Here is a 25,692-nt window from a genome sequence, read left to right as displayed (position 1 = left end):
CCAAGCTTTAATCGAGGAGTTTAAGGGCTCGTACAAGGCTGACGGAGAAAAGGTCGTCGTCGTCGTCGTCGTCGTCGTCGCCGCTGCCACCGCGCGGCCGTGGAAAAGGCCCGGCTCTCCCTGGTGGCTCGGGCAAAGCCTGCGGCCACAATTCCAAGCTCCGCAAGTGCGACAGTTGTACGAGCGTTACATCTCATTTTCGCGCGATGCTTGTGCAACCGCGTTGACTAGCCCGTAAAATCCTCCGCCGCCGCCGTCGCCGCCACCGCTGCCACCGCACCGCTCGCATAAACTGCAAGCCGAAATTGTTCCGCCTGCGCGACTACATTATACACTTCTTATTCAAGACCCAGCGATCAGCTTGTTTTCTTATTTATCCAATATTGACGTACGAATATTTCCCAATATTTTTAAAGTAATATTCGATTCCACCGCTGGTTTTTCATTGTGCCGTGAGGCACGCACTCCGAACGTACAGCATGATTTCTCGTGTCTGCGTACGTTCATTTATACATTAGCATGTATAAATGAACAACGCGCGCATATAAGTGATTTCACGGGAAGTTTGATGTTGGAGCATTAACTTTAGAAACAATTATTTAATGATTTCTATGATACCGAAAAATTATTACAATCAGAAGCAGTGATAAGTAGCTTAAATCTTAATGACAAAAGTGTGAAATGTTGATATTGAAAGTTAAAAACGTGTGGAATTTGTCTTTAAATAATTGACTTTAGTGATTGAAAAATCATGTTATGTGATTCGTATATGCTTATGCTTTAAAAGTATGGTTCAGGCTTTTGAACAGTTCAATTGTAATTTGATCAATGTCCACGAAGCTCTGAAAACTAAGAGGAAATTGAAGTATGCACGTTGAAAAAAATGTAGAATACATTTTAATATAGCATTCGAACGGTGAAAAGCTATTGTGGACATGTCGTTACTGTAACAGTGTACATTTTGACACTGAGCCGTACACGTGAAAAGGTAGTGTATTTACAAACGACAATATTAGTCATCGACGATCAATGAAGATCCAATAAAAAAAACTGATGTAGGGCTGTTGAATGGTAGACACGGCGTGATAGATCAAGAGGAAAGTGTAGCAAGTCTGCGGGCAATGAAAGATCTGAAACTTCGACAGACGCAACTCGCCAGGTAGACATTTCAATGATAAATCATGGGTTACGAGGGCCGGTAGAACGCGTCCCCGAATAATTTGAGGCTCGTTGCAGCCGACCAGCCAGCCCCCGCTCGCCTCCCCTCGGTAATTCATCGACGCGCGTCGTCGAGCGGCGGCGTACGTGTCCCCCTTTCGTTCTCGCTTTCTCTCGCCCACAGCTTCCTCAATTCGCCCTTATTTAACGTCAAGCTAGCCAAAACAGAGCGACTCTCGTTTCTGATGCGCGTTTTCCATTCTTCAGCAGGACTGTAGCCTCTTGTAGTGCCATTCCTCTCTATTAATTATGAAATTTCAGCCGCCAACTTGATATTGTCTGGAGACGAATCAATGGGAATGGATTTGCTGCTGTGCTCGCACGACACTCGATATAGTCTTGGGGCTGTGTGGCAGTGATAGATGGCTACACGAGAATGCAAGTGAGGGAAAGCAACTGGAATTATAAAGTAGATTTGGAGTCATCTCATTGCCATTCATAAAGTGCGGGAATATGAAGAATACACGGCAAATAAAAGCTGAAGAGCCGTAGAAAATGCGAGAACACGCGATGGAAGTGGAAAACAGTAGGCGCCAAGAGCGAATAACAGAAGCGCGGGGGGAGAGAGCGAGAGAGAGAGAATGGAGAGAGCGAATATTTGGCACGCACCCCGGGGATTAAGCGCTCTATGCATTTTATATTCCAGCCGACTTTGATTCTCAAACTAGGCGCTCGCTCGCTCGCCATCTCGCTGGGGGAATGATCCTTAATCTTCGATATCGGGAATTATCTTTGATCAGCGCTCGCTCATTTTTCGCTTTCTTCCGCGCCCATCGTCGCCGGCCGATTCCCTTTGCTCCATCTCTTCTCGCCGCATACGCTGCCTCGCAAACGATGCCCGCTTGGGAGACGTTCTCTCACCCTCGAAAGCCCGACCCACCAGTGCGTAGCGCCTCCAATCTTTACCTTTTCTTTCGCTTTCTACATTAGCTCTACTCGCAGCCGCGCAGCTTTCAATTTTCTCTGTTTCTTCGCTAGTGCGAGAGAGAGAGAGAGAGAGAGAGAGAGAGACGTGCAAGCGTGTATGTCGTCTCTGTCTGCATCTGTGCTCGCGAAACCGAACTGGAGAAATGCCGCGCGACGTGCTTTCTCCGCTCTGCTAGGTAGCTTCTCACTTGCAATTTCCTTTGAGACCTCACCCGCCCACGCTTCGTTCCCTTCTTTTCTTAACGAATAACATTCCACAGCTATGTTCTTCCTAGGTAATAAATGCATGCTTTTTACCGTTGCTCGCGGCTTGCTTGAGTATCAGATAGCCAACTCAAATTTGGTATCCAATGTTGCAGACTAAACGGTGGATCAAGGAAAGCCAAGCGATTGGCGAACAAAAGTCATTCGAGCATCTATTAATGCCAACGGAAGCGTAATGGCTGCAACATTAACGCGCCGCGACGGTTCAAGACCTCTGCAGAATCGAGTTTTCACCAAGTGTACACGGGATAACAGGAAAAATCGCGCGGCTCACGGGCGGCAGGGCGGTCGGAGAGGGGTATAAGGGCATCAGGACGAAGTTCTGAAATATTAATGCTCGCCGTCCCTGCCCCCCCCTGCGTCAAGCCGCATTCTCGGCTGCTGCTAACGCGCTTTTCGCAATCCGGCGCGCCGGCACTGCGACGCGACACCAATATAACGTGCGTTGCCGCCAAACTTTTTGATATCATCCTTCGAGAAAGAGAGAAGCAGCCGCTACCGCCGCACGAATATTGACGCTCTCGACGCAACCTACAATCTTGCCTTCGCCTCCTATAGCTAGCTAACCATTTCAATTTTTATGTAGCACGCAACTTTATTGGTCTATTCGCTTAACCTTGCTATGACTCAGCGCCGACAACGATGGCTTTTTTTTTAATTGTTATTAGCGGATCGATAGTAATCTTGGTGGAATAAGGGATAATATTGATTGTGATTGAATGTAGGTGAAGCGAGCGCCGCGTGCTCGTTAATAACGTATCAATTGGACATTCGTTGAGCAATGTAATAATTTGCATTCGTAATTCGCTACATTCGTAACAATGAAAATGCAATAAGCGAGCAATGCAAACGTTCCTTTTGAATATTGTTTTCCGTAGAGATTCGTTTCGTTGGTAGGATGAAGTGCGTTGTGGGTGCTAGTTCATCGTGTGAAGATTGAGAGAAAGTCGCGGCAAGTGAGAGGCGAGAGGAAAAAAAAGGAAATAATCACGGAGAGGAGATTAGAGGCTAGAAGAAGTTGTAAGTTTGCCAAGAGAGAGAGAGAGAGAGAGAGAGAGAGAGAGAGAGAACGCGTGTATGAAAGAAAGCTCTAGTATTTGTGCAAGTTGGTAAGCCAAGGGAAGATCGCCCCAGGATTTCTCGAGTTTTCCCATCCTCACTTTCTCTTCTCTCTCGAAAGCTTGCTTGCGTTGTTCGCTCTTCTCCTCGCGTATAGCGCGAGCGATATACATCGGCACGGCGGTGCGCACAGCTGCCTCGGCGCCACACTCATCCCGCGCAACGTCGCTCAAATCCGCGACTTCCACAGACGCGTGCGCCGAATCTTCGGATAACAGATTAGAAACACGTTGCCCAGCAAACTTATAGACGATTAGATGTTTTATTATCGGCTTTCTGTCGCAAGCTCAAACTCCGTCACCACACCCTATTTCGCTGCTTTGGCTATTACGAAGTGATTCGTACGTATACACGTTGATTTGTAACACTGAACTGGTTTCTATGAGCAGAGGTGCGCGATAATATTCCAACGCTGATTGCGTAATGAGTTAATTAAACGGCGTGTCGCATAGCAATATAGTAGAATGCACGTTGAAGCCTTCTTGCGGCTACGCACAAGTGTACTTTGCGCGTTTAATTATTATTGAAATGGACGGCAGTGTTGGCCCATTACATTTTCCAGATGAATTAGGAATGACCGAGAACTGCGCGAGAAGCTAAGTGGCGAGAAGTGAAGAAGGGACGCTGGTTGAATAACGAGACGCGGGGAGAGAGGAGAGCTCGTCTGACTTAGGCTGTGAGATTGCAGATGGTGGCGCGTTGACGAAGGCAAAGAGCGCGTGGCGCGCCTCGCGCGACGACAATGGGTGGGGGGGGGGGGGGGGGGCAGCTGCTCGATGGACTATTAAGTCGGCGTATGCGGCTGGGCGGCGAGGGCGGTCGAGGAGGGATCGATAGCCGTTATCTTGCCGCGCTGGCTCGCGCGTTAATGCATGCACGGGCTCGTATTGGCCAGAATGGCTGGTCGGCGAGCTACCGAGAGCTCGGCTTGGAAATGTCGAGCGGCTGGAATCCGCGCCTATAGCATGTAGCATCATGTGATTACGCCCGAAAGTGAAAGGGTACACAGAAGCGCGCGTCGCGGATAGCTCTCCGATATAGTAGCTCTATATTTGCCAGCTCGCAGTCTCGTCAGTCTCGTCACTCTTTCGCTCGCAAATATTTTCATAGCTCTGAATTGGAATTCCGATCGTAGGTTTTTCGGGCTTCCGCGGGTGCCAGCCACAGCCGGCCGCACGGCGGCTTCGGGGACACGAGCAATTATTAATAGTCACGGCAGGCGGCACTGGCAACCGGCTACGGTCGCGCTGCATTCCGACGCGGGCCCATTCGGCCGCCCCGTCTCGCGATATTGCTCTGCGTCGAGAGAGCTAGGAGTTGCCGTGCCTGCGCGCGCGTCCGTAGATGCTTTCGCTGCGAGCTCCGTAGCTTTCGGCAGCCGGAGAGAGAGAGAGAGAGAGAGAGAGAGAGAGAGAGAGAGAGAGAGAGAGAGAGAGAGAGAGAGAGAGAGAGAGAGAGAGAGAGAGAAAGCACGGCCCATAAAGCAGAGCGCCAGCGCCAATTACGAAATGCGACACGTGCGCTCGCGCGGATTGTGCGCCGCACCGGCGAAATGAGCCTCCACCGAAATTGAGGGATGCCTGGTATTCGGCCTCAGCGTCTCCCTCCATTCTAGTCTTATTGGATGCCGTTGCTCGCTCACCCTTCACTCGCTTGCTCTTTTTGCTCACGGTCTCTCTGTGGACGTTCCGCCGACCGACTCTACATCCATTTTCATTATTCCCGCACAGATCAATTTATTTGTTTTTATATCTTGCTTCGCTTTTTACACGCCAACAATAATCCGATGGCTTGATTAATTGTCTTTTGATGACGCATTTGGCAATCGTCGTGCAATGGTTTTATTGAGCCTGTGCGCTTAATGCAATATTGCGTATAGAACCAACACAGCCGCAGAAATCTGCTCGATCTCTTGATACCTATTATTCAGGGTAAAATATTGGTATTGTCAATAACAATTGATATAACTCGAAAATGCTAGTTGCACGATATCACTTTGCGGTCAGTGTCTGCCTCAAACTCGTTAGAAGCCATTTGGAAATCACCCGCTGACAAATTTAAAAATTCTCAACCAATACTTGTTTTTATTGGATTTTGCTTGGATTAGAGTTAACACAATGACGCAGCAATCTTGTTACTTTCTGATCACGTTTTGAAAACGTTTATACTTGTTCGATTATATTGTAATGCGTCGAAAAAATTGACGATGAAGCGTAAAAAACAGGACACAACGCCATGCCATTCAGCAAAGAGGGAACGAAAAATCTCGATTTGCAAAACGAGAGCTTTGCGAATCGAGGGAGAGCGATCAAAGCGATGCAGCTCCATAGCCCGACCATCCGGTGGTCGCTGCGGTTCGACGACAAATTAACATGCGTAGTAGAGTCAAGCGGCAAGATATGAGTATTGGTACAAGAGCCGCAGCAGGATAAGTCTTCTCTCGAGTCGGCCAATCGATAATTCAGTGGAAAGAAGCAATTACTAATCAGCCAAAGTCGAGACTAACGATTCAAAGCTAGCTCGGTTTATCGCGCTGAATATCGATAATTCTCGTGGTGGCTTTCAGTTTCTTGGAATGTCAGTTCAGTTCCCAATCAGTGCTGTTAGTCCTGCAAAGTATTCTTGCCGTCCGTTAGAGCAGGTAGTTCGCACTATTCACGTTCGCGAAATAAATGTGATTTTGGCAAAGCGAGGCTGACGCCCATCAATTGTCGCCTCATTGCCCTTTCTTCCTCGATGTTCGCACCAACAATAGTTAGCTCGTATGGATTCCCATCGGTATCGCGACTCGAAATCCGCGCGATCGGTGGCTGTGGGCTGCTCGGCACTATATAACTAAATATAGCGAGCGACATGCATGGCTCGGCCCCGGCGACAAGTAATATTGAAAGCTTCGACGAGGCTGCGCGCGAGACCGGCCGAAAATAGCGAGCGCGTGCGCCGAAAAAGACAAATGGTTCCGAGCGATGCAGCTCTCGTCAGGGGCAACGGGCGCCCGGCCTGGGACGCGGCTCAAATAAATTCAAAAGTCCAAACAAAGGGACGCAGTCGGAAAATAGCCGCGCCGGCTAGTCCGCGCGTCTTCCTGCGCGCTGCACTCTGCTATTTATCGTTTTAATTCGCCGCGTCTGCCTTTAATTATGGAGAGTTCATTCCGGCGCCGCGACGCCGTCATCCCCTCGCCTAGTCTCGCTCTCTTACATTTATTCTTTTTTTTTTCTCTTTTGCATGCGGCGACCCTTCCCACTTTTTGCCTTTGTGCTCGCTTGTTTTTGCCGGTTAAAAGGCTGACGCCCGGGGGCTGCCTTGAACTTCAAGCTCCACCGAAGGAGACGGAGTCAGCCAATGTTGCTGCTACTTGGACAACTGAGTATAAAGGCCGCTAACGGGGTGAACAAGAACGATGCCAGGTCTTTCTTCCGCAAATTTACAGCTTTCGAGATTTTTTCTCTTTTTCCTTTTTTCCAGTTCAAGCTTGGAGAAATATTTTTAATGATCTCGTCCACTGGCAACTTGCAAACTACCTTGCCTCACCGAGGCAAGGCTTTCTCGTTGGTTCGTTGCAGCGCGTAATTGACGAAAAAATCAATTTCGATTTTCAATCGTCGTGGTGAATGAGAGGTAGGGTAATCAAGCGTGTAGTCATCGAGTTTTTTTTCAATCGAGATTTATTTGCGTATATGCCCGGGCACCATTCCAAAGTCTAATTTTGCCAACACCGAGAAACGGTCTGATGCCTGGAGTAACTCTTGTGCTCATCTATTTTCATCACAGTAGCTTTCTTGCACACTTTTGCCGCTTTTAGTTGCTAATTACCTGATTTATGTTTGAGAGTAGCCGAGAAAAATATGACCAACGAATAAACGAAAGTGAAACGAGTTTATTGATTGGTCCCTAATAAGAAAGTTGATACTACGCCTGTTGTTCCAGAATTAGTGCAAGAATGCCTGTTTCGAGACGAAGCTCAACTGCGTGCCCGATACGTGGCGACGAAAATATCCGCGCCATTCCAGAAATCTTTGAGAAGTGTGGCGCTCGCGTGTGCATTCGATATTCCTTGTTTCCTAAATCCGTACCGTCGAGTGACAACTTGTAAAACATTGATTAAGGATGCTATTACGTTGTCCATGATCGGCACTTTTTCGGTTCTAATCACAAAACACATTACCACGCGATGGCGTCGCACGTGAAAACGCAACAGTCAGTTGTTCGATGGATGCAACTGGCAAGCCAATTCTCGTAAAACAAGATACGAAGAGAGCTTTGACAATAATCGATATCTCTTTATGTTGCAGGTAAGCAAGAATCTGCTCTTAATCGTGTTGCGATTCGTACGTAAGTTTCGATGTCTCGCTTAGCCCGCAGAAGCGAAGTACTAAATTGAATCGGAGGCACATGGTGAACGGCGAGCGGCCAGAGGCGCGAAGGGGGACGGAAAAAGTAGAAGAAATAAAGAGAGATGCGGCGAGGCTCGCAGGTGGTGGTAGAGAGCAACAACATTAAGTGCCGGCAAGAGCTAGAGTTGGCGCGAAAACCTGGCAAGAGGGCTCGTAGCAATGGCCGGGGCTGGCTGTGTGCGTTTCCGGTTGGTGAGCAGCTTCCGGTTGTGAATTACGCGCTCGAGTAAGTCGAAAGAACGAGCGGCGTGAGGCTGGCAGTGAGGCGGCCGGCGCGCTGTATGCGTATACGCATACATTCATAGGCGCGACCGGAATATTACGGGAGCCAGAGGCTGTAAGCCAGGCTAATGAAATTGAAACGCACGCGAGGTAAAGGCAGGATTAACGGTGCCCGCGCGCTCGTTACTTTTGCGCCGTTTCGCCGTTTGTCCTTGCTTTATTTTTATTCCCTTTGCCGTGTCTTGGTGGCAGGATCGACGAGTTGCGCGACGCGATTCGTCGACGGTTCGTCGGCGCGTTGCACCGGGGACAGATACTCGTCGCACTTGGCTGGGCCTTGCAAATGCTAACTTCCAATGCTTGATTAATTGACAAATGTATTGTGGCTAATGTGGAAAACTAGGTGAAACCTGATAGAGCGGCAGAGTGCCGGTGTAGCCGGCTAGTGGCGATGCTCTGGGTAGCCGTCGAAACCCGGGAATTCCGACTAATTAAAGCTATCTAGCGCATAGTTGAAGTAGAGGCTCTCGACCAAGAGAGAGATCATAGATATGTAGGTGGCTGATCACACTCTCTCTTTCTCTCTCTCAATGAATTTCGTCGAATACGCGTCGACTGCAGCCACTGTGCAGGCGTCCCTACTCGGTATAATTAACGCAACAACGCACTGTACACCGTCCGCTTCCTCGCACGCTGTCCATGGCTAATTATTCTAATGGAGATAGCAAGTACGCTCTCTTGCTCTCTCGCACTCTCCCTCTCTCTCGCTCTCCAGTTTACCGCGACCACCCAGTCAGCTTTTGCTTCGTCCTTGCTCAAAAGCCATCTTTACTCGCTTCTTCTTTCGCATTCTCTGCTCTATCGGTCTTCGATTGCATCTCATTGGCAACATAGTATGAACTGGCGGAAACGAGCAATGGCATTTTTGTTTTGGCATTCCTTGGTTTTTGCGGAAAGCCAAACTAAGTTTATCATTCAATCTAATAAAGTTTATAAATTTCCATTTATCTTGGAATTTATAGAGAATCTAGTCGTGAATGGGGTGTCTGCACGGTTTCTGCGGCTCTAAGTATCAATGGTCGTGACACGTTTGAGTTTCCAATATGAAAGCGCCGCAGAAATGAATTTTTGTAGGACAAGTATCCTATTGCTTGTCTCCCCCCCCCCCCTTCCCCCTCCAGCCCTCTCGCTCTTGCTCGTGCGTTGGTGCATTATCATATTTATAAGTCCGCGAGAGTTGGAGCCAGCGATCCGTCCTCGGTGAGCTTTTCTCCGGGGAATACCATCCGAGAATGCCAAATTTCCCACTAGAAACCGGCTTCTGTCTGCTTAGGGTGGCTTGTTGGTCCGTCCTTTTGAAAGCTTTACACCAACATGATTGCATCATCATTAACAATTTATTGCAACAGAAGCGTTGTATGTGGAATCTGCTTACTTTGTTCATTTCGAATTGAAAGCAGCTCGAATAAGATTGGATGGATGAAGCAGTGCATAACGACGAATGAAAATCATTGAGGAAAATAAAAGAACGAGCATATGCAGCTTGGAAAATATTCATCGGGACTGAAGTTGCGTAAAGGCGCTATGGCCTCGACGAGGAAAGCGATCATTCGAAGAGAGAAGCTAATTGCGTCGGAGATAGCGAGACAAAGAGCAAACAAGAGCGGCGAGCAAGGCGCGGAAGTGCAGGGCGGAGCTTGGAATAAAAAGAAAGCTGCGTACATAGGAAAGGGAGATGATAGCGCGATGGCACTGATTGAGTAAACATATTTTGAATATCCGATTGCCCGGGTCGGCAGCGCGCGCGCGCGCGCGGAGCCTCCTTTCCGCCTCCTCGTCTCGGCGGCAAAAAGGGCGCATCACAAAAGACAGGCTAGATGCCTCCTCTGCTCGACTCGTTGCCCGACAACTCGAAATTATTTAGATTTTATAACGCAATAGCCAAGTTTATGAGCGCGAGAGCCCTAGCAGCTCCTGACTCTCTGACCTCTCTCGAGCTCCTTCTTCCGCAGCCTCTTTCATCCCTCTTTCAAGCTGGCTCGCTCTCTCCCGGCCCATTTCCATAAGAATTTAATAACATCACGCTACGCGGCTCGCAATTAATATACTTTTTTGCCGTGCCCTCGCCGCCACGGGCTGTACAGCCAAGTAGACCGAAGCCGCGTGCACCTACAGAGATCGGGCACTCTCAAAGGACGTCAAAAATGTAACGGCCAAAAGAAATAAGAAGCCCTGCTCTGCGCACGTAATTCCTCGGCATTGTTGGGACCTTTTCTCTCGTCCTCTAGTCGTCGAATAAGTTGCGCGCTGCCTGTCCTCGCGTCAAGCCTTCTCATCGATCTCTACATCGAGCTTCATTGTCAAGTTTCGACTGGCCCCGGGGAAAGAAGATGGGCGCTGGCCCCCCACGTAAATGGATCTGCGCTCATTACGCGCGGACAATACGCATTAATGGCTGAAATGGAGTTTAGCGCTGAGTCGGTTTTCCAGGACAGACGAAAGCCCGGCGCAGGCCAGAGAGGCGCCCACAGCGGGAGAACGTGCTGGCCGATGCCACGGCGGAATTTGATTGCTTTACGGATTAGCGCTGATTAGCTAATCTGCCCAGGCTGCGTCAAAGCCAGCGCGTCTTCTTGCACTCCGCCAAACTCCCGTTTGTTTCTCCTGCGACCCTTCTATGTATCCTACACGCGCGTTCTGCCCGCGCATCTACCTGTTTGGCGCTGCTGCGCGCCCAATTGACCCGCTCTCCCTCCTCGACATCAGTTCCCCGTATACTACTCCCTCGTTCTCAGCTCTATATGCTGCCAGGCAATCATTTGCCCGTGCCCATCCTTCGTCCAGATTAATTTGCGACCAGGCCAAAGTCCTATTCCCATTCAGCTTGTTTCTCGTCAATTTTAGATCTCGTTCCGAGCTCACCTTATGTTTTTCAATCTTATTTCGCAGCTTGCTAACGAGCTCATAAACGAATATTCATCTAGTTTACATAACTTTATATTCCAACATCTAGCTCCTTAATCTTCGCTCATTTTATTCTCGTAATTCCTTCCTTATGTACACAAGGACAAATAGTTTTCTTCGATTATTAATCCTCACTGTTTGTCGAATCGATCGGAGTAGATAATCTATTTCAATCATCTCCGATTGTCCAATTGTGCCATTTGTTTACAATCAGAAAGTCCAAATCTCCACAGTAAAAATCTGCTCCAAGGACGACAAATATTATGGTCAAATAAATGCTTACGAATTTTAAGTAAATTTTAATAATAAATTCGTAGGTTATATTTTGTAAAATACGCAAAGAAAAATTGCATATTCATTGCTCGAAGTCTTAAGATTATTGTTTCGCATTCATTTCTCCTTTTTACCTCGTTATTGCTTCTATAAGCAAAATGAACAGTCTATAATTAAGAGTTAGTTTATCTTACTAGTAGAGATATTTCGATGAAAAGAAGAAGATTTTCTTATGCTCCTCTAAACCATAAATAGAATAGTTTTTTTTAAATTTCACTCTTGAGCTTGATCGATTTATTGCTGAAGCCACTGTTTATCGTTCGTAATAAATAAAAGTAGAGTGTTATTGTATAATGGAATGATATCGTCAGGTTGTTCATCTATTTAGAAACGACTGTGTTATTAAACAAAAATAGTTTCACAATTTAAATTTTATTCACACGCGAATTTGGAGACTAAACATTCAAATCTAGAATACATTCCTTTCGACTATGAATGTATATCACATGTGATTAATAAAAGTGTTCCTCGGTAAAATAATAAGATAGTAAATGGTAGTCAGGTGGTAACAGTGATGACGGGCTAACCAATTGTTAAAGACCGAACGTTCACAGGTTTAATAACATTCCAAGTTGATGCAGCAGAGATATGTAGTAGCCGTAATGCAATAATTTGGCAAAGTGGCGCCAGTACGGAATGAGACTACGAAGGCGGCGCAGCGCGAACACGATTCTAAGCTGATTGGGGTCGTTGGTATGGGCTTTTGTGATTCCCCCACGTGTTCTGTAATCAAGAGTGTTCTTATGAAGTGCGGCTAAAATAGTCGCAAGAAGCCGAAAAAGAAGGCAAAGAAGTGCGGCAACCCCTCGCGAGCAGGCCATAAATCGCCGTGCAAGAACGCGCGTCGGCCCGCCAAAATAACGAAAATCTACGCGGCTTCATTAAGCGACAGCAGGCCGTGCGTGAGCTGTCGCGCGCCCGCCTCGTCGCGATGAAACAATAAAATCGGCCGACTGACTTTTATCGCTAGACGCACACGTGCTAAGGGGGCAGAGAACTACGCTTGCGGGGATATTAGGCTTTTTTTTGTAGGAGCTGTTTAGTGCAGACAATCAGTGGCGACGAGCGACCAAATTGACGGCGGCATTGGCCAAATTACGAGTGATCGCAATGCACGGCTTCTACGTGCCTGAGACATTCGACTAGCAAGTAAAGGTCATGCCGACAAGTACGCGGCTGAGAATGGCGCGCCGTTCGAAAATAGCTGGAGCGCTGATTTTGCAGGCTCCAGCAGTAAGCGCAGACATTTCTTGGGCAATGTCGCGCTGGAGAGGCAAAGCGTATAATAAAAGTAGGCAATGTGTAAACAGTGGTTTCGGCGTTGCAGCGAGCAATGCATCTTCGTATGCCTGCCTCGTAGGGCGTCGCCGTCGCTGGCGGCGTCTTGGTCGTCGCGATGGTGGGTGCAGACGGTGGCAGGGTCGCGCGCGCGCGCGTGTGTGTACCGCAAGGGGTTATATCGCGCACGCAGCCTCAGCATATCATATAGCGGGCGCGCTATTGCCCCCTGCAGCAGAAGGCCGCAATGCATACTGAGCAGGCAGCCACTGCTTCTGCTCTCTCTCGCTCTCTCTCTCGCTCTCTCTTGCTCTCTCTCGTCCTTTAGCCCGTTACTCGGTCACCACTGCGCCTATATGCAGCCGCCCAGAGGCCCACGTTCAGGTACACAGGCCACCTGGCCATCGCGTGCCCACGACCAAAGTATCGCCACGTACGTCTATTCAAATTCCGAGCCCGAGATACTCTCGCCAATCCATCCTCGGATTCGCACGTATACATATCTACGCGCTCTCGTGTTCTCTGAGCTGCACCTGCCAGCTCGCTTTTCTTCTGCCTTGTTTTCGCTGTTACAGCAGAATCACCGTCATTTCCCTTCTTCAAGCTCTGCCGCTCGTTCTTACTTCAATGTTCTTCAACCATGTCATTATTGTTATCACGCATAAAATGCAAAGTAGTCATCCGAACAAAATATTGTTTTACGTACATATCTTTTTCGATTAATTGTAATTGTGGGCACTCAGTATCGCGTATGTTCTGCTTCCGTTTGCTTGCTTTCAAAATCTCGTAACAAGATAAACGAGATTCATAATGGAATCAGATCTAAGCGCGTCGCGAACAAAAGTACCTCAAGAAAATTGGGACAATTTCCGTAATCCACATTTTGCAATGTAATAGGATATGCAGCATCTACGAGCTTCCTATTCATGAAGCAATTATTCGACGAATACACAACAGACTGTCGTTCTACAATTGCACAAAATCGATAGACCTGGCAACTTTTATTGTATTTATTTCTCGCAAGAAGATTATTGTGGAAAAATAGAAAAATGGCTGTGATAAGTAGAGCACTAGACTTTTCCGTTGAAACTTGAGACAACGTGAATCGAAAGCACAAACATCCCTAAAGAGACAAGGGTTCAGGACGCGACAGCCAAAGTCATATCCTTCTAACGATAACGATACAACGAACTTGCATTCGTGAGCTTTTATCTGATCTAGCCTCTAAACACGTTTACGAAATGTGCGACAAACCCCGCAAAACCTGAGCCTCCACACTCATTAGATTGCGAGTAGTTTTTGCACTTTAAGATCACGAACAGCGAAGTCGCGTTGGTGCAGCGATGGCTACTGAAATTCCTGAAAATTCAATGGAGTATACTAAAGATCACTCAAGATACATAGAACTAACGATATTTTGTAAATAACGCCATGATTATTTCAGTCGCTTGTACTTAATTTATTTCATTGATTTCCAATAATCCTCAAAATTAGCTTGATCCAAATATTTACCCAGGAGATTTCGGGCTAGTGATATCTGCCTGGCCTTCGTCAATGTGAAAATAACACCACGAATCGGAGAATCTTTTCAGTAGACTTTATTCAATTGACCTTAATTTCAGTGCAACGACTCAATTGCATTCTCAATTTAGCGCGATTTGCCGCTCTCTCGCCCTCACCGCAATCAAATATTTAGCGCGCGATGCTATCGCCTTGAGGTTGCAGCGCTGATTGCGCGCTGACGTACCGCAGCCCCGAAGGAGGATCAGGAGGATTCGCTCTACACCAAAGGGAAAGCTCGTGGCCACTATTTACCTGCCAGTCTCTAGCTGCTACGATCTCCGTGTATTTTTATGTGAACGATTTTTTTTATGCCCACCAAAAATCACTTTTTATTCTTGGCAAGGCCAAACTTTACCAATGATTTGTCCAACTAAAACATGAGCGTCAAACTCGACTACTTGGATAATACATTTTCCGTTGAATTTCGTAAAATGTATGTATCATTCGATGATCTCGTGCCGTAAATAGTATCTCGTTTGCTGCTTCAGGCAGGTGACTTAATATTCGGTAAAAGTCGTTGTCGGTCACACAGTCGAAAGCCTTGGTACATCAAAGCAAGAGTATCAAATTCGCAATTCAAAACAGCACCAAGTTTTTTTTTCTAAAAGAGCTCCCCTATAGCGGAGATTGAATTGATATCGACCTGGAACTGAGGGCTTACTCGCTAATTGGAGGCGTGCAGTCGGTAAAAATAGAGACGGGTACGCTGTTAAGCCTCGTCTAATGAGAATGAAGATGCGGTGAAGAATTCGCAATGAAAGGTATAACGAGACTTTGTCAGCGGCTACGACGCCGAGTTTAAGAAGCACGACAGATCAGTGAGTTACTCCACCGAGTAAGACGCCTCGTTAACTTTACTTTTTATGCTTGTGATCGAAATTTCGGATCATTTCTTGCTTCTGACTTTTACTGATTCTTTTATATTATCCCTCTCGTTTATTCTTGTTACCGATACTTTTTCACCAAAATAATCGTTGCCTCTATTATTGCTGAGATCCTGATTCTTTTCAAATTTACTAACTTTATTGAATTTTTTAACTAATTATAGTTAGAGATTAATTCCCTTGAACAGAGTAATATCAAATTGCATATATATTTAGTGGCTGTAAATAGAAAATGAACGGTGAAGCAACATTAGTAGCGATAAACAACGCAACCAGATATAAAAGTACAAATTTTAGCTTGTAAAATGATGAATTTACTTTCACACTTATTCATTAACGATGTAAAACTTTTATGTTGAAATTTGTCGGTCTCATTTTTGTGCATCATGATCCATTTTCTATTTACGTGCTTCATCTACCTTGACAATTCGACAGTAATTGAATTTACAGAACTGTAAAAACTGAAATTATGCACCTTTACAACGTTATCCCAAAATTTTTTTCCGTATATCCTAAAAGGATTTTTATAGTTTATAATAGTCAACTGGATTGGCAAATCAATACTTTTCTTGAGAGATCCAGCTGGTATTAAACTGTAAAAATTATAAGTTGTCTTTACTATGGTGTAAAAATCGTTCTAATAAAGTTGTCGATGAACATTTTTTATCCTTAAAGTACTAAATATAGTCAAGTTTACCATTTTTATGAGAACGTCCATAAATTTCTTTCAAAAATATTATTTTGGATTAATTTGAAGAACTTCTTATAAAGTGGTAAAATTCACTATTCGTAAAATCCATTATTTAATCTGGAGTACTAATTTAAAAAAAAGGAAATTTTCCCTTTAAAAATTATTTTCATTTTTGGGAAAATCGTGGAAAACCAATTTATTTTCAAAAAATAAGGCGTTACAATTAAAGGGACTTTCTAGGGCCCTTACGTGAGATTTTGAGATTTAAAACAAAGAAAATAAAAATATTGACCGAGTGCTTCGCGATGAAAAAATGTTCATGATGATAACTTTAATAGAATGTTTTTTATAACACAATAAAAAAACTTATAATTTTCACTGCTTAACACTAGCTGGTCTCCTTAATGCATACTGTGAAAATCCTAAACTAGTTATATGGTAAAAATAACGACAAATTATGTGATTTCAAATGATAATGATTCCCTGTATAAATGTGTTATTTTGATAAAAATTTGAATAAATCCTGAAATGAGACACTAATACTTACTTTATGTAAATCCTTTTTTTTAATATATACAACATGATTTATATATACATAAAGTGACTTGGACCGCGATTGGACATTTTTTTAGTCAAGCTATCTCATTCCTAACTACTTTTCGTTAAAAAATGTAATATTAAAAAAATAAAATACGCAGGTAAAAGGTGTCGAATATTAGAAAGTATCAGTGTACGGCGTGAAAACCTTATGCTCTTAGTCTCAAGTCGTTATATCATAAAAACTGAAAAGTCGTATAGTTAGATAAAAATATATATTTTTTAATACCTATACGACGTAATGATTTAACACATATTGGGGTTTATACTAATTACGGGAGATAACTTTAGTAAATTTTGAAAAAGGTGCAAATTTTTTAATTAAAACATTTTGTAATTAAGTTTTCCATCATAACTATTGACTAAAAACAGCTTCAGAGATTATTTCTTTTGCTTCCTCTTATAGATAGCTTTATTTTGGTGAAAATATACTTTTTCAAATAATTGTAGGAAACATATTTTTTCGTCCTAAGAATCATAATACATTATTTTAAAAAAGTGTGCATGCGTGTATGTGTGTGTAGTATGTAGTATATATGCAAATAGTTGTTAGTAAATTAAATTCTACACGATATAATTAAACAGGTAAGGGCTCATTTGGTTCATTTTGTACCAAATGAAGAATGGAAAAAAGATTAATACGGTTTTAATGAATTTTTTTCAATTTGAAAAAAAGGAATATTTTATTCTTGTTTTTGTTTTTGAATTTCTGTTGTAAATTGTTATTAACTTAAATTCTCTACGGCAGAAAAAAATTTATACGTTATTGTGACGACGTTATATTCCAAAGTAACGTGTTACTTTCGAAAAAATTCTTTTGTATCACACCCATTCAATGTTTGCAATTTCTCCCCCATCACGTTAAACTTAGATTAACTAATACTGATTCTTTACCGACAGGCAAAAAATGTTTGAAGCCGTTAAACGGAGGAATTTTTTATCCAGAACATTTTTGTCTACTGTAAATTTATATATTACTTAAATTATAAATATATTTTACTGACCGAGTTGAAAAATCATCAACCGAGTTTCCCTTTTGGACACAAAATTACAAAATCTAAAAATATACGAGAAAAAAATAGTGTGTACTTTACTTACAGAATGGTTCAGACCACCCGTATGTATTACACTAAACTTCAAAATAATCGATTATAAAAAATGATTCAAAAGAAAGTTCTTGATCTCCGAGTGACCCATGTTATGGTGACCTTTTCTATAACCTTCGAGATCGTTTCAAGGTTCAAGGTCATTTTTTGAATAGCCACTCTATTATTGACTTTGGTTGGATTCGGAAAGAGTGGGAAATTCTGCGTTCAGATTATGTATTTCATGAAGGGTTTATGTCCCCCACTCTATAAACTTATGAAGATTAACGTTGAATATTTTTCTGTAACTACAAAACTTTGGATAAGTACGGTTTATCACCTTATAAAAAAGTGATGAATGTCATGTTGAAGCATTTTATTCGTTATTTGACTAAGTCAGATTGGTCATGTGAGGTTTTATGGCGTCAAATAAGCGTGTATGTATGGTTTCGAGTTGAGACTTTAATTGTAAAAATTTAATTTATCATAATTGATATGGATCATTCTGAAAATAATTAAAGTACAAAAAATTGACTGCAGTGTTATTGCTTAAACACTCGTTTCGTGAAACTTGCAATAAGAAAATTGTTTTGATTAGGAATTGTTCTGATTATTTTATCAAAATCAATAAATTGATGTTTGAATCTATAAGATTGAAATAAATATTGGAATGTCGCAATCTTTATTCAAAGTGCTGGATAAATATTTAATAGTAATTCGGCCTGTATAGTTGAAAAGAACTAAAAGATTATTTATAGCATTTATTTATTATTATTATTATTATTATTATTATTATTATTATTATTATTATTATTATTCATTTATTATTTATTTTTAGTTTCCGATATAATAAATCATAAATTTAGAATACGTGAAACTAATATACACGTTTTTCCGCTGTGATATATTTTCTAAAACAATTAAAACATTGAATCATGATTGGATCACCTTGGCTCTATATTTCAAGGTTGTTTTTAAGGTTACTTTTTTAATTTGAAAAGAAGTACTTCGATTTCAATCTGATAAAATATTTACTTTATTAGTAGTAGGAAAATCTCTAGCTTTTGAACGTGTGCCCAAAAATAGCCCTATTCAGTTGTATATAAGCCTTCACTATCGTTGAAAAATAATCAACTGATTGTAGCATTTGATCGACATATAAAGATTAAAGGCTTAGGTGATTTTATATATTGTATTATCCCTTGTAGTGAACCGTTCGCGGTATGTCAGATCTTTTACTCTTCCCTATCAATAATAATGGTAGAGGACGGTCAGGTCAGGTGATTGAGGTGGATACTCAACAGGACTATGAATACCAATTTATCTATCCAGATAAACATATCATTATTTATCTTCGAGCAGTGATCGAAGTATACGTTGGACATCCATCTTATTGGATGCATATGTTAAGACTTTATTACAGTGAGAGATCTATAAGAAAAATTTCTCTTAATTAATTGTCTGTACTACAATCCATTTAAGCTCTCTTCAAAGAATACGGGCCCACACTATGTTCTTAGTAAATGCTGTACCAATAACATACACTGTTTAAGAATATGTATATAGTTGTCTGAGTAATGATATTTGAGAGTTAAAAGAATTAACGATAAACAGAAAGAAGGAAGTTCAGACTGGACAGTAAAAATTCATATCCTCTCTATTTAGTATGATTCTTCATAAATATCTTTTCAAGTGTATTTATTTATTTTATAAATATTTTAAAATGGTCTCAAAAGTTGATGATTAATTTTTCCTAATAAAAAAAGTATTAAAAAAAAAGAAGAGGAAAGCTTTCAGTGAAATCAGTTTAACCTATATTGAATTATTTTTTAACTTTGTGAGTTTATACTAATTAATATACTAAAAATGATTGGTTTACCAGTTGATGGCACTAATAATAATGCTTACTTAAATTTAAACTTCTTCTATTTATCCACCGAATGAGTTTAATTTATCTCGTCCTAAATCTTGGCCAATTTGGATCAAACGGTTTGATAGATACATCTCTGTTGCTGATCTTTCCAACAAAACTGATACGAAAAAAGTTGATTTACTCTGCTATATAATGGGAGAAAAATCAGAGGAGATTTTAATACAAATTCTTCTTAATGTGATCAATGAAATTATATATTCTGAAGGAAAAAAGTAAATTTACTGAATATTTTACTCCTAAAACAAATATTATACTTGAATGATTCAAGTTTAACTCCAGAATTCAAGAAGAGAGTGAATCAGTTGATGAATTTATTACTTCTTTACACTTACATGCACTCATTTGCAAAGTCGTATAAGTACGATACATTAAAAAATTATTTGAATAAAAATCGCATTATTATTGGCGTCCGTGATAGAAAAACGTCCGAAAGGTTATAGCTCAGGATAGAGCTTATACTTAAATCTGCTACTGCTTTGCTTCACCAAGCTAAAGCACAAAGTAGACAAAACAAACTTTTGCGCTCTTATAGCGTAGAACGAAGTGAAATTAATCGAATTTTTCACAAAAAGAAGGCTTAGGCTTATGATAAAAATGAATCTAAAAATTCGAAAAATAATTTACAAACAGGAAAGCAGCAACAGCAAGGTCAACAATACTATCGTTGTGGACTTCCAAAACATCAAGACGTGAAGATTTGTCTAGCAATCAATTCTATCTGTTGCGGCTATAATAAAGGTCGGTCGGATCGTGTCTATCAGTCGAAAAAAGGCATCGTATGTTTCGTAGTATATGCAGAATTATCTGATCATAATATCTTACAATTCCAAGTAGCGTTTCTTGGGACAGTGAAGCGTAATTACTTAAAGGATAGCGAATTTTTGGTAAACATAAAAATTGAGAATTTTATTCGAACGTTTCAATTTAGTATTAATACTTGCGCAGATGGAATTTGTATTCCGTCGAATAGAGTAAAAATTGCTTGTAGCGACAGAAATAATTTGGAGATTTTGCGTTCTGTTGCACACTTTGGTTATTCCACAGCTGATCGTACAGATCGCCGACGCTGAAATTGACATCTGCACGCTCTACGCCGATTTCGCGAATTATTGGATCGAAGGGTCGCCGTGAGACGAGAATTACTCACTCTCGTTTGTGGACTGCCGTCGAAACAAGGCCTCTTTGCTAGTCGGCCTCTGATCCCGTGATTGGTACCACACCAGGTTCCTTCATGAAACGTTTGACATCCGCCCTGCGACATTGTCGAAAGAATAAGAAATCTTATAGATTCAAAACGTCGTCCAAGGAGTCCAGTAGCCCAAGATAAGGAACCTTCGTTGGTCACCGATCACGATTCGAAGATAAGTGGAAAGCTTCCAACAATCCTTCAACCTTTTGAAGAACTGACCGATTGATTTTGTAAACAAATGGTGCAAGAGACTCCTATTTCCGTATTGAGGTTTATGTTAAATTTAGATAAATAGAGATGCCGTCTATATCAGCTAATTAGCTCATACGTTGATCCATAATGATAGTGTACTTATAGATCAATAAAGGTGGAATTTATTCATAATCTCATGTTCGTCCTGTTTCAATTCTGGATATATTATTTATATTGTAAGTAATGATTAAAATATCGTTTCATGCTTTTCGTCATATAATTCTTAAACCTGACAGAGTACTTTTTGGTCCAGATGGAAACCGATTATCAGTAGTACGTTACTTTTATTAAATATTTAAAGAAAGAAAACTCAGTAAACAATGCACAAATTTATATCTTAAATAATTCCAATAAACTATGATTAGGAAAACCTGAAAATCATAAATTTGATTTAGTCAAAATTATAAACTCTCTTAAGTCTTAGTCATCAATGACGAATAAATCAAAAAAATTAAATTCTATTGACGATCCAGTCAAAAAATTTCCTTTGATTTTTAAAAGTTTATAGCATTTCAAACGCAAACTCTAAATACAATTAAAGGATAATACCAAACCTCATGCTGAATCTGTATCTAAAGTTGTATCGGTTCCTTTTTAGGACATATTAAAGAAATTTATATCTGATTTGAAAAAAAACAAGATATAATTAATCTAGTAAATTTTCTGATAGATTGGTGTAGTCCAATTGTGTGTGTACCGAAGAGTGATTCCATTAGTTTCTGCAGTAATTATGAATGATAATGTCAAGCGTAGCATATGTCCGATTTGGAATGTTAATGTAACATTGGCTAGAATTCGAGGTGCGAAAATATTTTTGGAATTAGATGTAAATTTAATTATCCAAAAAGTGTCAACATAGTTAACCATCGCCCATTTATCATACCTCTTGGTCGGTATACATATAAAAGGCTTTCATTCGGAATAAACTATGTAATTGATTATTTTACGGAAATTTTTGCTGATTTATTATTGTACTTGTCAAAGTAGCCTATTATGTAAATGATTTGCTCATTTTCGTGAATACTATAGAAGAAAATGATAGAATTTTAAGAATGGTTTAGAAAAAGTTAAAAAAGGTCACTCTTAATAAAAAAAAGTATGTTTTTGAAGTAGATAAAACTTTTTTAGGTTCAAAGGCATCGAAATAGTATAAGAACAAATCAAATCTCAGCTTTTAGAGTGACTCAATTCTTTACTAAAAGATGATGTACCTTTTATCTGATCTGAAACTTTTTTCCAAACTAAAGAAATATTTATTGAGTCCTTCTATATCAGCTCAGTTTGATTACAGCAAAAATGTTATTATGCAAACTGACTTTTACAGCTATGTGTCGGGGGAGTGATTCTCCAAAAAAATCATGAGCCACGTGTAGTAGTTGCTTATGCATCGGACATACTTACTTTTGCCCAATAAAATACAGCCAAATTGAATAAGAAGCTTTAGGTTTCTTTTTTGTCGCAGATAAATTAAAATATTATATTACTGGAATTAAAATTATATTAGAGACTGATCATAAACTGTTTCTATACTGGAAACAAAGCAGTTAGATGAAATTTTATCTCGCTTACAAAGACTTAAATTATGTTTGATGAGATATATTTATGACATTATACATATTCCGAGGAATGAATTGATATTGGTTTACACTCTTTTTCGTAATTCTGCAAGTAATGATTTCGAGTATTGTGATTGTGAAAATGAAACCGAAGCATATTTAAATTTTATTGTTAGTAACTTTATATCGTTAAACAAAGAATATAATTGATAATGTTCATCAGAAGTAAAATTATGATATTATTTGAAGAAGTATCCTATTGTTGTATGGCCTACTAGATTATCGGATGGTATTTTACCATATTTTCTTCTCAAAGGAAGTTTCACTGTAGCCAATTATCTTTTATTGTATAACAATAGACTGGTAATCTCGTCTTTTTGTACAATTAGAGATTTTAAATAAAATTCATCAAGATCATCTAGATATTAATAAAGGGTCAAGAAAGAGCGATAGTCTATAAATGGTTAGATATGAGTACACAATGGAGGAATCTAGTTGAAAATTGTCGTAAATGTATTAAACAAAAGAAAAATATCAAAGAACCTTTTACAAAAGATGTATTACCAGAAAGACCTTAGCAAAAAATTGGCATAGATTTTTCAAAATCTCTAAAAAAATAATGAGTGGCCGACATCGAGTGTTGTGATTGGTTGGTACTAATAAAGAGCACGAAAATTTGAATTTTCATATACTTTGAAATATTTGTATTATATATCTAATAATGTGAGAATATATTGCAGCAGCAAATTTAATTAATAAACGGATAATAATTTACAAAAATGGAATATACCGTTAATTAATCGTTCTAAGAAAATAAAAGATTATTTTTTCAAATTATACTAGAATAATTTGTACCAATCAATAAATTGATTAGCATCTGTGAAATTAATATTGTCGTCTTAAAACGTGATTGAAAGAGAGAGAAAAAATTATATATTTTTATTTTTTTTACATTTGTAAAGCGAAAGCTATGAGGAAAACAGAAATCAATTATTAAAATATTAAATTCGAAGAATGTTCGCGGGAGTTTTCAACAAGGAAACATAATATTTAAGTGTAATATCTATTACTTAAATAGTAATATAATACTGAGGCCGTAGCAAACCATTACTATAGAGTACTTGTATATGATACAAGTAATAAATAATAGAAAAATAACAAAAGAGGGAGCAAACCTCGCTAAATAACGCTAGAATGGTAAATGATAGATGATTGCCATAGATAACTATTCTCGTTTCTTTAAAATTTTTACAATGTGATGTAATTCTCAAACGTAAGGAGTTATTTTTAAGATATGGAATCCTAGAAATATTTTAAATTAATTGTATAACACAATTCTATTACAAATTTATCAAATTTGTTCGAGAATGTGATTTTTGCCACGTAAAGCGTCACCAAAATATTCGAAAAGTAATAGAGCTGTTAAAGCTGCAGTAAAAATAGCAAAGATGCTCTTAAAGACGTTTTCTTGGCTGCAGGGGTGCTCAACTGCGGCTGCGCGCGGAAAAAAGGTTACTAGCATTCATCTTGTTTTTAACAATAGTCAAATTTGGTATACACATTTTAGGGATGTCAATAAACAAAGTTTTGTTGAAAAAATTTAGTTTTTTAAAAGTTATTAACATAGTTTTGTTCATCAAAGTTATACGTTTCGTAACTTTTAAAGTTCTAATTTTTTATGCATAAACAAAAGCACATATCAAATTTTTATAGCAACTGTAAGAAAATAGACACTCTGAGGAGTAGCTCTGAATTTTTCGGTTTCAATCTGTCTATAATCCTATTGTTAAAAGCAAGATGAACGCAAGTATCCCTTTTTCCGTAGACAGCGGCGGTCAAGCACCCCTATAACCAAGAGAACGTTCTTAAGAAAATCAGAAGATTAAGCTTTATTGGCTTACACGACTACTCCGCTTGAAAATGATTATTCTCCCATAGAATCAATGTTTTCCCGTAAAATACGTTCGACTCTTCCAATATTTAAAAAAAATTTGGGCACTTCTAAATTTCATCAAGATATTTTACCTAAAGAAGAAGTGAAAAAAATGAAACAAGAGAATGATTATAAGAAACGTCATAGAGTAAAAATATTATCCGAGCTGCGAGTAAATGACTGCGTGTGGATAATTGATATGCGTGTTTACGGTAAAATAATTTTTACTGATAAGAATCCGAATTCTTATATTGTGGAAACTAATGAGGGTACTATTATTACACGAAATCGTTGGCACTTAGTATCGGCTTCTTACAGGTCAGAAAGTAATATTCCTAATACTAACTGTATTGTAATTTTTTTCTTTGAAAGTCTACAAACTCAAACAATCTCAACATTGTAATTTCTCAAAATGAAATTGAGTAAAATTCAGCAAATTGGGCAGAATTTGAATGATAATGATAGTGTAGCGAATTATGTGAATAATGAGCTGAATGTAAATGAAGGTAATGATGGATTTATTGCTAATAATGTAGTAAATGACAATCATGCTTAACGTTCTTATGTGAAAATAATAGTGACAATCAAAATTTGCAAATTGAGAATAATAATGGCAATTTACGCCTAAATGTGAAAGAAAACCACCAAAACGTTGCAATAATGATTAATACTATTTGTGTTATATTTATTTTGTTGTATTAAAACTTGTTCTTAAAAAAAAAGCAAACATAACGGGTGTTGTAAGAATGTGTGTATAGTTGTCTCGGTGATAACATTTAAAACTAAAAAGAATTGACGATAAGCATAAAGAAAGTTCATACTGGACGGTAAAAATACGTACACATCCTCGATATCTCATATGATTCTTCGTAAATAATTCTTCAAGTAAATTTATTTATTTTATAATTACTTTAACAATCATTTTCCACAATTGTTAATGATCAACTTATTTAAATCAGTGAAGATTATTTTGTGACCGATGAAAGTGGGGGATCGAAAGTTCCAAAAGTATAATTAAGTCTACATCGCACATCATTTTTATTAAGATTTTAGGGCCAGAACATTGTGTAAGGATGAAATTTGTTTTTTTACAAAATTTACTACTAATTTTTACTAATCTTTACTAATACCTGTATTAATTAATCAACAATTTAAAGAGTCATACGGAAAAACGTGCACTGATTCCGTAATATCCAGTGCCCTTTGATCACTGATTTAACGTCTAATTTGTTTTCTTTTTTTGTAAAGATATTCGATTATTTTTTCATTTCTTGTATGGTTTGATAA

General features: G+C 40.0%; 1 protein-coding gene across 1 annotated transcript in view; it reads left to right on the top strand.

The window, feature by feature from the left end:
• The window catches only part of LOC131667436 (lachesin-like), a 120,914-nt gene that overhangs the window by 7,072 nt on the left and 88,150 nt on the right, over positions 1 to 25,692 (top strand). The window lies entirely within an intron of this gene.

Source organism: Phymastichus coffea, unplaced genomic scaffold, assembly GCF_024137745.1.
Source record: "Phymastichus coffea isolate CEN01 unplaced genomic scaffold, Cenicafe_Pcof_1.1 PCOF00066, whole genome shotgun sequence".
Lineage (NCBI taxonomy): Eukaryota > Metazoa > Arthropoda > Insecta > Hymenoptera > Eulophidae > Phymastichus > Phymastichus coffea.
This window is presented reverse-complemented; position numbering and strand designations above follow the sequence as displayed.